This window comes from Hipposideros armiger, unplaced genomic scaffold (genome assembly GCF_001890085.2).
Source record: "Hipposideros armiger isolate ML-2016 unplaced genomic scaffold, ASM189008v1 scaffold_22, whole genome shotgun sequence".
Classification (NCBI taxonomy): domain Eukaryota; kingdom Metazoa; phylum Chordata; class Mammalia; order Chiroptera; family Hipposideridae; genus Hipposideros; species Hipposideros armiger.
The window spans coordinates 6,197,325-6,208,387 of NW_017731372.1; the positions used below are offsets into that span (position 1 = coordinate 6,197,325).

General features: G+C 36.0%; 1 protein-coding gene across 1 annotated transcript in view; it reads right to left on the reverse strand.

The window, feature by feature from the left end:
* The window catches only part of ATF3 (activating transcription factor 3), a 51,832-nt gene extending 40,769 nt beyond the window's left edge, over positions 1 to 11,063 (reverse strand). Inside the window, exon 1 of the mRNA XM_019635431.1 lies at positions 11,003 to 11,063. The gene's annotated coding sequence lies outside the window, so the exon portion shown is untranslated. The remainder of the gene's footprint in view (positions 1 to 11,002) is intronic.

Genomic DNA, 11,063 nt, shown 5'->3' on the forward strand with positions numbered 1-11,063 from the left:
TGTGTGTGTGTGTTTTTCTCTGTGTGTGTGCACACACGTATTTGTGTGTGATTCTTAACAAGCTAATTCTGAAATTCATGTGAAAGGGACAAGAATAATCAAGAGAATTTTGAAGAAGAAGAAGGTAGCGAGACTTGTCTTATTAGATATTTGGGTATTTAAAAGACCGTAATGGTATTGGCCTAGGGCGATACACATATAGATGAATGGGACAGAACATAAGCCCAGAAATAACTTATACACATGAGAAAACTCTATATAATGCTAAGGTAGCATCACGAAGCAAGGGGGAAAATGGTGGGAAAGGGTCAACTGGTTATCCATATAGGAGAAAAAAGAAATTAGATTCTTATGCTCATCAGCCTTGAAGGTTAAAGACCTAAATATGAAAAGCAAAAGTTTGCAACTTTTAGAAGAACATGTGGGAAAATACATTTATCACCAAGTAGGGAAAGATTTTTTACATAAGGTACATACAAATGATCAAATAAAAAGGATATATTTGATTATAGAAGAGAAGGTATTTGCAATGCATATAACCAAAAATAGGAGATATTTTAAGAAGCAGAAATTATACAAGCTTAATTTTCTGATCACAAGGCAATAAAACTATTAATAATAGAAATGAAAACAAAATAAAATATAAGGACAAGAACAGAACAAAAATTAAATAAAACAATTTAAAATATATAGCATGCCAAAAAAAAAGTCTTGCATTTTGTCCCATAAATACAGAATCAGTAATTCTTTGGCGTAAAGCTCTGTTAGAAACATTACTGGTGATAAATACCAAGCTTAATGTTTCATAGCTATCATTTTTTTTAAAAGTTCTCAAAAACTTAGCAAAATTTTATGGGACTATTCCTTAGAATTTATTTTTGTTCAGCCCTTTGTTTAATATTTGAGGACTTAAGTCTTTACTAGGGCTAAGAGAACTTTCCCATGTCTTACAGGTAGGTAGAGGCAGAATTGGACCTAGAAATCTGTCTCCTGACTCTCTAGCTCAGTGTCTTTTCTGGTAACTTAGTAGAAAAATTTTTTTCTCTTAATTTGACATGACTGAAATAATAAATATAAGATGCTATTTAATAAGCGTATGTGAAATTTTCCTATCATAAGATTGCGTGCAGGCTACTGTTGAATAGTAGCCTCATGTATATGTTTGGTTTTAGTGTTTAGGCTAGAAATCTGCACCCTCCCTCCCCCACATGTTGGTAATAAATAAACATTATGAAATGCCATGCATTTTTAGAAAAGCATTTTTCAATGGTTGTTTTTGAGATAGGTTGTAGTCTGGGTAGCATCCGCAAAATAAAGTACACATGGGCTTCTTAACTGCTCTGCATATCAGGAGATGCTCTGATTGTATAGATTTCTGATTTCTATTCTTTTTAGTTGCTATAGGAAATGTGATCAGATTATTTTACTACTAACAGTTACTTAAAAAGAGTCCAACTGTATTAATTGACTGATAACATATGGGTTGAATTGTCTTCATTCCTGACATGTTTAGAAATTTTGCTTTGCCTGCCTGCTTACTTGTGTGTGTAAGCATTAGGGAAATACACTGCTGTGAATACTGAAATCACAATCAAGTAACTAAGTCCTTAAGTCATACGTGATGCTAAGTATATATACTACCTTCCTCTGTTATTTCTGCAACTAATGTACTTTAACTTTGCTCAGTCTTGTATTTATAAGAAACAAATTTAAGAACCGTGTTCTGAGTGTGTAGTATGCTGCCTTTAAAACAAACAAACAAAAAAAGAAATGGTACATGGAAAAAATATGTATCAAATACAGAAATTCAGGTCAAATAAAAATAATATTCTTAATTTATCCTTCAAGTATCTTAGCTCAGAAATTCTCCTAAAGTTGACATCTGCTTTGGAAATTACATTTGGATTGTAATCATTCAATATATACCATTTTGAAAACTAGTTTTATCAAAAAGAAAACAGTGTTTATAGGGTATATCCCCAAACTGTGATTTTCTGCCACCTTAAAAACATTCAAGTAATAGTTTTTCTAGATCTTTCCACATATTCAGTCATTTGGTATGGGCACAGATTATTTTTTTTTAATGGCCTTTATGAGAGTTAGGGAAAGACCAATGTTTACCATATAGAAAAACAACAAAATAAGAAGATTAATAAATGATCTTTATTTTCTAGCTTTCAAAGGAAATTAAACTACTGTGTGAATAAATATACTTTTTAAAAGTGTGAAAAAATTGAAGTGTACATACCTAGCAGTTAGGAGATAATTAAAATAAGAACAGACCATATCAAAAATGATGAAATATTATTAAAGTGTATTGGAAGATAAAATTATAGTCTTTATGTTTTCATTATTTTCAAGGAAAGGAAAAATTAAAGTATTCAGCTCAAGGATTTATAAAAACAACAACAATAAAATCCCTAAACGAATCAAGAGAAAGAGGAATGAAAGCAAAAACAAAACTAAATGAATTGGAATATAGGAAAATTTATAGAAAAAAATTTATAGAAGATTCAAGAGCTTCTTTTAAAAAATAAATAAACTGGACAAACTTTTAGAGAAAGTAAAGAAGAAGAAAAAAACCTGTGGATAATATTATCAATTAAAAAAGGGATCTAACATCAGATACAGGGATATTTTAAATATAAGACAATACTTGCAAAATTATTAGTTATCAGCTTGAAAACCTAGATGTAATGGATAGTCTTCTGAAAATATATACATTACCAAACTTAGAAGTATAAAACCTAAACCCACTAATCACAGCTGAGAAAACCAGAAAGAGAAAAGAGAGAAAGAACTCTCTCCAGAAAAAAATTGTCTAGGCCTAAAACCTCTACCGGGAAAAATCTTTCAACTCTTAAGTAATAGGTAATTGCTATCCTTTAATAATTTCTTCAAAACATTGAAAAATATGGAAAGCTCATCTAATATACTTTATAGAGATAACCCTGATTTCAAAACCAGAAAGACAGCTCAAAACAAAGAAATAATAAAATTATCTAAATTATGAACAGGAGAGAAGAAAATCCAAACAAAAATAACAGAGCATCAGAAGAATAATCCCAGTAGGATTTAACCTAGAATGAAAAGGTTTTATGTTTTAGTATCTGAAAAATCCAATAGTATAATATACCACATCCACCACTAAAAAAGAAAATCCAAAAGATTCTCAATAGATGCAGAAAAGACATTAAAATTCAACAGCTAATCCTATTTAAAATAATAATTACAAATTCAAAGCTCCTTCTTAACAAAAAGTATTTATTTCAAAAAGTCCAAACCACCTTTCAGAATGAAATGCTAAGGCAATATTAGTAAAATCAGAAACAAAACAGGAATATAGTTTATTGCCATTTTTGTTTCATTTTTATCTGGAAGCTCTGATCAATGATGTAGGATGCATATAAAAATAAGATACATAAATATTAGAAGGGAGTGAACAGATTTTAAATTATTTGTAGATGATATTATTAAACCCCTGGAAACTCAAAAGAATAATTCAACTAAAAATTATTAGAATTGATATGAGAGTTCAAGAAAACTGCTGAATACTCATATACAAAGGAGACACAAAAGCCAGTAGTTTTTCTGCATAGAAATACCATCTAGTTAGAAAATACAATGAAAAAATATCAAAATTACAATAGCAAAAATTAACAATGATGGCATTGAAAACTTCTATCAAATGCCTTGGAATAACTCTAATGAGAATGTGAAGGATTCATATAATTAAAACTATAAAATATTACTTAGAAATGTAGAAGAAAATTTGAATATTAAGTTCTGTGGCAATGATGTCAGTATTTTTCAAATTAATTTGCATGCTCAATATACTTTCAATAAAAATCTCAACAAAATTATTTTCAGACATTATTCTAATGTTTACTAAAAGAATGATTAGGAATGAACAGAAAGAAAATATAGAACATAGAAAAGGAATGACAAGACAGTGTTCCTGCCAGGTATTAAACCATTTTTAAAAAACAAGTATTAATAAAATAGTGTGGAACTGACAGAAGAACAAATGTACAAGTGTACAAATCATTTGCAAAGAGTAGATATTTTGAGACTACATTATTCATAAGAGCTTAATTTATGACACAAAGGCATCATAAATTAGTGGGAATAAAATTATTATTTAATAAACTATGCTGGGTTAATTTATTAGAAAAATATAAATTTAGGGATTTACTTCAAATCACAATAAAAATTACTTTAGATAGATAAATAGATGTTATTAGAGATAAAATACAAAACTATTAAACTGAAACAAAAAAACTAGAAGCACATGGAAAATGTTCAATAACTTTAGTCACTAAGGAAATGCAAATTGAAACTACAATAAGCTGCCACTGCACACCCAACAGAATGTCTAAAATTACAAAAGACTGACAGCATCAAATATCGATGAGGATGCGGAGCACCTAGAACTGTCATGCATTTTTGCAGGAGTAAAATGGTACAATCACTTTGGGGAAAACTTTAGCATTTCTTATAAAACTAAACACACATCTATTCTATGATTCAGCAGTTCCACCCCTCAGTATTTTTCCAAGAGAAATGAAAGCACAGGAGTATATCCATAAGATAACATGTACAAGAATGTTCGTAATGACCCCAAATTGGAAACAACCCAGGTGTCCATCAATAGAGGAATGGAAAAACAAACTATAATATAGACACATAATGAAATATTACTCTTAGCCACAAAAAGAAACCCCTGAAACACATCAACACAGATGAAATTTTAAAACATGATGTTAAGTGAAAGAAACTACACAAAAGAGGCTATTCTGTATGATTCCATATGATCCCATCTATACAGAGGGTGCCAAAAAAATGTATACACATTTTAAGAAAGGAAAAAAACTATATTAAAATTGTAATACTCAATATATACCGATAAAAAATGATGGATACAAGTCATGTGTATACATTTTTTTGGGCACCTCCAGTATAAAATTCTAAAACAGGCAAAACTAATCTATGATGAAAAAACTAAAAACTGTGGTTGCCTCTGGGGTAAAGTGGGATGAAGATCTATTGGCAAGTACACTAGGGAACTTTCTGGAATGATGTTAATTTCTATATATATTTTCACAGCTTTATTTAGATATAATTAATCTATCATACAATTCACCCATTTAAAGTATACAATCCAATGACTTTTAGGTATATTTATATCTATATGCAACCATCAACTCAAAAAGAAACCTATAACCTTTGAATTTCTAAATCTTAGTGGGTTTATGAGTTTGTCACAACTGACTGAATGATCCACTTAAGATTGGTGCATTTCACTACAAATGTGTAAAATATGTAAACTTTACCTTTAAAAGTTTTTTTTTTATTAAAAGGAAACATGAAATCATTTTCAAAGTTCTGTATGGAAAAGATCATTCCTCAGAAAGGAAATTATTGGCAGATTTGATTACTTCTACTCTAAAAACCTTTGTGTGTCAAAAATATATAAATAACTAACATTACAATATCAAGCCAGAAGATGATTAATATTTTTAAAAACTCATATTAGATAAGGAGGCCTTTGTCTATATACTTGATATACATGTAAAACATTCTAAATCATTGCAAATATTAAGATACCAACAGTTATGTGGGCAAGGGCCCTGAACAGAAAATTCATAAATAGGAAATAAAACTTGTTAATAAACAAAGAGGGAAATTTCTTCATGTTTATAGAAATTTAAATTTAAATTATATCAGGATATATATGTATATATATCTCTCAAAGGCTCTAGGATGTGAATACTTTTTTATTTCCCTTTGAGAAATATATTTATTCTCCTCTGAGAAGAGATATTTAAAGTAAATAAGAGTGGGTATACACAAAGATTTAGCTACAAGAATTTATTACAGCACTACTTGTAATATTGACAAATAAGATATTACCCAAATGTATAAAGAGTATTAATTGGGGGCTTGTCACTTCGAGGGGTTAAAAAGTATAACTATTGCACTGTGCTGTACAGCTGAAACTAATTCTAAAAAATGTGTATTTCATAATAAAAATAATTAAAAGAAAAAAAAGAGTATTAATTAAATAAATTATGCTATAACTTAGCAATCTTATACAACCATTAAAAATGAGGTAATAGAAGAATATTTAATGATGTGGGAAGATGTTTACATCTTGAGTTGAAAAAAAAAGAAAAAGGCCCAAAACCTCCTTAATCCTGTTAGGCTCACCCATCTCCCCACAGCCCTTCTGTGGACACAGGCATTTAGCTTCTCAACTTTCTCCCTTCCTTTCGTCCCTATTTCCCTTTGGAAGCTGTTCCAGGAGAAGGGAATAGGTTGGTATTAGAATTGGGGAAAAAAATAAAACACTTTTAAAAATGAAAACAGGAAGAGTGCAAAACCCTGTTTTGGTTTACTTTTTTTTTTTTAATTGGGAAAAAAACATGCACACGATTAAAAATGGGAATAGTTAAATATGCATATAATAAAAAGTATCTAGTCCTTAATCAGTTTAAAAATCTCCTTCTAGGTATATATTTTAGAAAGACATCTACCAAAAGCAACAAACAAACGAAACACAAAAAAACAAAGAAAGGAAAGAAGGGAGGGAAGGAAAGATGGAGGGAGAGGGGGAAAAAATAGAGGGAAAGGGGGAAGGGGGAAAGAAATAAAAGGAGAATATGGGCAGGGGTGGGGGCGGATTAGAAAGAATTTATTCTGTGAGGGTTCTAAACAGCCAAAGTTTATTTTAGAATATAAGGTTAAACATTTGGATCTCAAATGTTCAGTGACCTGCTATTAACTTAGCACTATTAAATGAATATTAAGTCATTTATAAATATAAAATAAATCAAGATAAAAAACGAGGAACCTTTTTACCTGAGATGCCTTAGGGAACAGTAACTGTGTTCAAACCCAAAATAGGGTTCCTAGCCTGACAAGCATTCCTGTACGTATAGGAACAGTGGAGCAGAAGATGTGAAATCAAGGCTGTCCTGGGCATGCAGCTCTGATACAGATGGAGTAGTGGAGGTTCATTACCTTAGACATGGCCCCTGCCTCGATTGACCCCACTGGAGAGTGTGCTTAGGGCAGAAACACCAGGTGACAACCACTGGGAACGCACACAACTTCTTTCCTAGCATCACCCTCAGATGTCTGGGATGGGACCACAAATCCTGACTCTCTTGTAACAACCGTTTTTGGATTGATTAGTCATGAATGTACTGATTTATATTTACTGCTTGAAGTTAGCCTAACAATACTATTTTAATGGGTGGGGAGAGGAGAGATCAATTAATCCAGGCAGTCCACAGAAAGCAAACCTGGGCCTCTCAGTCGGGGGCAGGTGAGGGTTTCCAAGGTGTGTGTTTCCCTGGGGGCGGGACACCCCTTTTGTCCATGATGTAAACGTTGACCGTTCAAAGGTCATGTACTCAAGGAATGAGATTTGATAAAACTAAGTTTTACAGATTCATCAAAGACATTCTCAAGTGAACGGGAATATTTTTGTGTGTGAGTAAGCTTGGCAACTTAACAATAATTACCAGTTTATTTATAAGGGAGCTCATAATTGATTCATGATTTTTCCTTTGTATATATTTTTTCAAAACGTTATTGACCACTCACCTTGCCAGAAGCTGTAAGAAAGTTTATAAGATGAGAAGGGATGCTTGAGGAAGAACGGAAGGGAGGCATTAACTTAAGGATGGAGAAAGGGGGGTAAGAAGACAGAGGCAGAAAGTAGGAATGGAAAGAACAAGAGAACACAGTCATCTGTTGCAGAGAGAGGATTTTGGAAAAAGGCTATAGCTATACTTGCAAGCCCTTATCAAAATGTAGAACTATGTCCTAGCATATAAAATCAGGTGGATGCTTTTCCCATGGAAAAGAAAAACGGCAGGATTCATTTTTCATGACGTCCCCTTTTCTTTGGTTCCTTTCAACACATACCAAGAATGGAACTTTTGTTTTTTTAATGGTTAATCCAGTCTAACTATTTATCCTTCACCTGCCTTCACAATGCCCAGACCCGGAGTTGACTTTAGTGTCGGTCATACCCGTTGGTGATCATTTCAGGTCAGGAATCAACAGGTGAAATCAAGCATGACAGTTCTCCTGATTTACCTCCAACCTATCAACAAATTAAAATTACTGCCATGCTTTTGAATGAGCCTTTTCTCAAGGAGTTTCTGAGTTGAGTGTTTTGCTTTCATCCGGTTTTAGCAGTTAGTTCCCGAAGATATGAGCGATGTTGGTTTTTTTGTTTGTTTTTCTTTTTCTTATTAGGGCTGGTACCTTCAGTATATGTGTCTCCAAGCATAGCCCCACTTGCTGAGCCCCCCATCCAGCCCTAGGCAGGGGGAACGAAAGGCAAGAAGACCACCTAAACAGAAGAGTGGCGTTCTGGTATCCAAAGCTCTTATCTTATTCATTCATTCCGCAAATATTTACTGAGCACTTAGTATTGGCCATCTCCCAGTTAGTCATTGGGGGTAGAGTGGTAGGCAGAGGCTGTCCTTGCCTTCCCAGAGCTACCTTCCTCTGAGGTAGGCAGAGCAAGTGTTACTAATATTGCCAGGATGAGATGAGGAAATGGAGGTGAGGGACAGACACAGCTCTAGGCAACATTGGCCCCCCTTTCTTCTCTCCTGAGGCCTAAATATTTGGCTCACCATACTCAGTGGCTCTCATACTTTTCTCTTACTGATTCCACAAAGGAACTTCAACAGCTGACCACAAGGGCCTCTGTGCCCCATCTTGGAAACCATGTTTCCATCCTCGCCTTAGAAGAAACAGCACATTTCTTCACACAGCTTTAGACTCTAGCTGTAATTATTAATACTGGTAATAAATCAGCTTTAAGAGAGAATTTGCTGGTGTCTTTTTAAATCCATCTTTCCCTAGAGTCGGGTAAATGAAAACAAAAACTATAAAAAAATTTCTCTCTTATAACGTGATCGGACATCCAGGTGTTCAGATAAGGATGCTAGATGTAGCTCTCCCCCCAGGGGCCTCTGAGGTCACCTGCCCTTTTCTGTCTGAATCCTTTTCCAAGGCGAGCCCGGGAGAGAAAGGGTGGTTTTTTACACGCCCCCCCCCCCCATGAGAGAATTTTCTTATGCCTTCACTCATTTCAGCTGTTAGCAGCTGCTCATTTCTCCAGTGTGCTGAGATGCCCGCTGCTTTGTAAACATTCTCTCTAATACCGGCATTACTCATAGTTTGAAAATCACTTTGACTCCTGAAACATAATGATGTTAATGTCAGATGAGTCAGCAGGTCAGCATGCCGCTCCTACGGCAGCCGCGCCTCCTACAAGCCTCTCCACTCAGGGTCTGGGCTTCAAAAGCAAAAAGAAAAAAGAAAAAAAGAAAAAAGAGAGAAACCTCCTTTTGGTGGGAGGGAAGAGAAATCTTGTGTGTGGCTCAAAGAACAGCTTCAAAAGTGTAGTCAATTTCATTCTCAGGGAACATGAGAGGGAAAGTTGAAGGAAAATCCCTAACCCTATGTTAATCGATTTATGGGAAGAATAAACAAGGAATGTGGAGAGTTTCTGTAGAGGACCTGTGATTTTCCCGAAGGGATGAGTCGACCCAGATCACTCTGGTATTCACTATACAGTTGTGATCTGTTATTTCCAGGGCTCCCCTGGGAGGTGTTTTCACACCCGTGGGAGGCGCGCAGCGCAGGAATATTACCCTGAGCATCCGTGGGAGATGAGAGGCTGCTCATCTGCACAGGAATTCCAGACCCTGGCGGGGCTCCCCACTGCCCTTTGCTTTGGTGCTGTGCCCATTCAGACAAGAGTTTGCAGCCTCTCTCTTGGACTGTTTTCAGCATCATTTACAACCGCTCAATTGTCTCCCCTCCCACAACTGCTGGGAAATGACCAGGAACTGAGCAGGACACGGTTGGAGTTTTTCATAGCCTGGCTGACCACAACCCCCACCCCCCTCAGGCTCCCAGCCCCGGTATCAGTCCAACCTGCCAGTAAGTAACCCCATCTGTCCCCTTCAGCTCACCTTGCCCTGCCTTCCCTTCCAACCTCAGGGCATCATTTAAATACACTTACATAGTGCCTCCGAAAAGGCTTCCACGTTCATTATGTCACCCCTGGCTCATAATAATCCATATTTTAGAAGTGGGAAAACCGTGCAAGGTCACACCGTGTGTGGCAGAGCCACACACTCAGACCCCAGGTCCTTTCTATTCCGCAACAACAGAACATCAAACCCACATTGAGAGGACGAGCACGCCAGTTAGGGCCGGAAGGATCGCAAGTGCACATACTATTTTTATACACAAGAGGAGTAACCAAAATCTAAAGAGAGGCAGTGACTTGCCCAAGGTCACACGGCTCGACATGGGGCACAACCGGGTGCTAAACTAGGTCTCCTGACCCCTGGTCCAGGGCTTTTTCTCTCTGACCTCTACTGCCTCACTCTGGACTCACTCCAGTTTAGATACAAGACAAGTCCGTGCTCCCCAGTTAACCTATCCATCTTACAGCTGATTCAAAGCATTCCATTCCCAAAGCACAAGGCCCCATGGAGATGCCAAGGAGGAGAAAACACTAGAAGGAAGGGTTAACCAAATCCAGTGGCTTTCCATTGTGATACGAATAATCAGTACCCCAGATTAACTACAGCACTGATCAGTGGTATCTTCAAGCTACGGCTTCATCCTGGCTAATTTCAAAGATGGAGACAACATCATTGCCTCGGTAGCGTGCTGATCTGTTCCCATGGTTGTTATGTAACCTGTGAGAGGTAAAATGCCTAACCCAACCCCAAAATTCTGCAGCACCCTAACTCCAGGCCTTTTCAACCCCCTCCCTCGGGCCACTTCTTTGGGAGCCATAGAGGCATCACATAGCTGGTGCACAGAACTTGTCACTTGCCCCCCCCTCTACTGGCCATAGTGGATATTCCCCCAGCTGAAGGCTTCCTAACCAAACACCTTTCTCCCAGGACGTTTTCATGCTTGGCCCCAAAGACAAAGAAAACTCAACACTCACATTTTGAGGTGAGATGCCGAAAAGCCTTAGAAAACTGTGGAACACCCTATTTAGAGGAGGG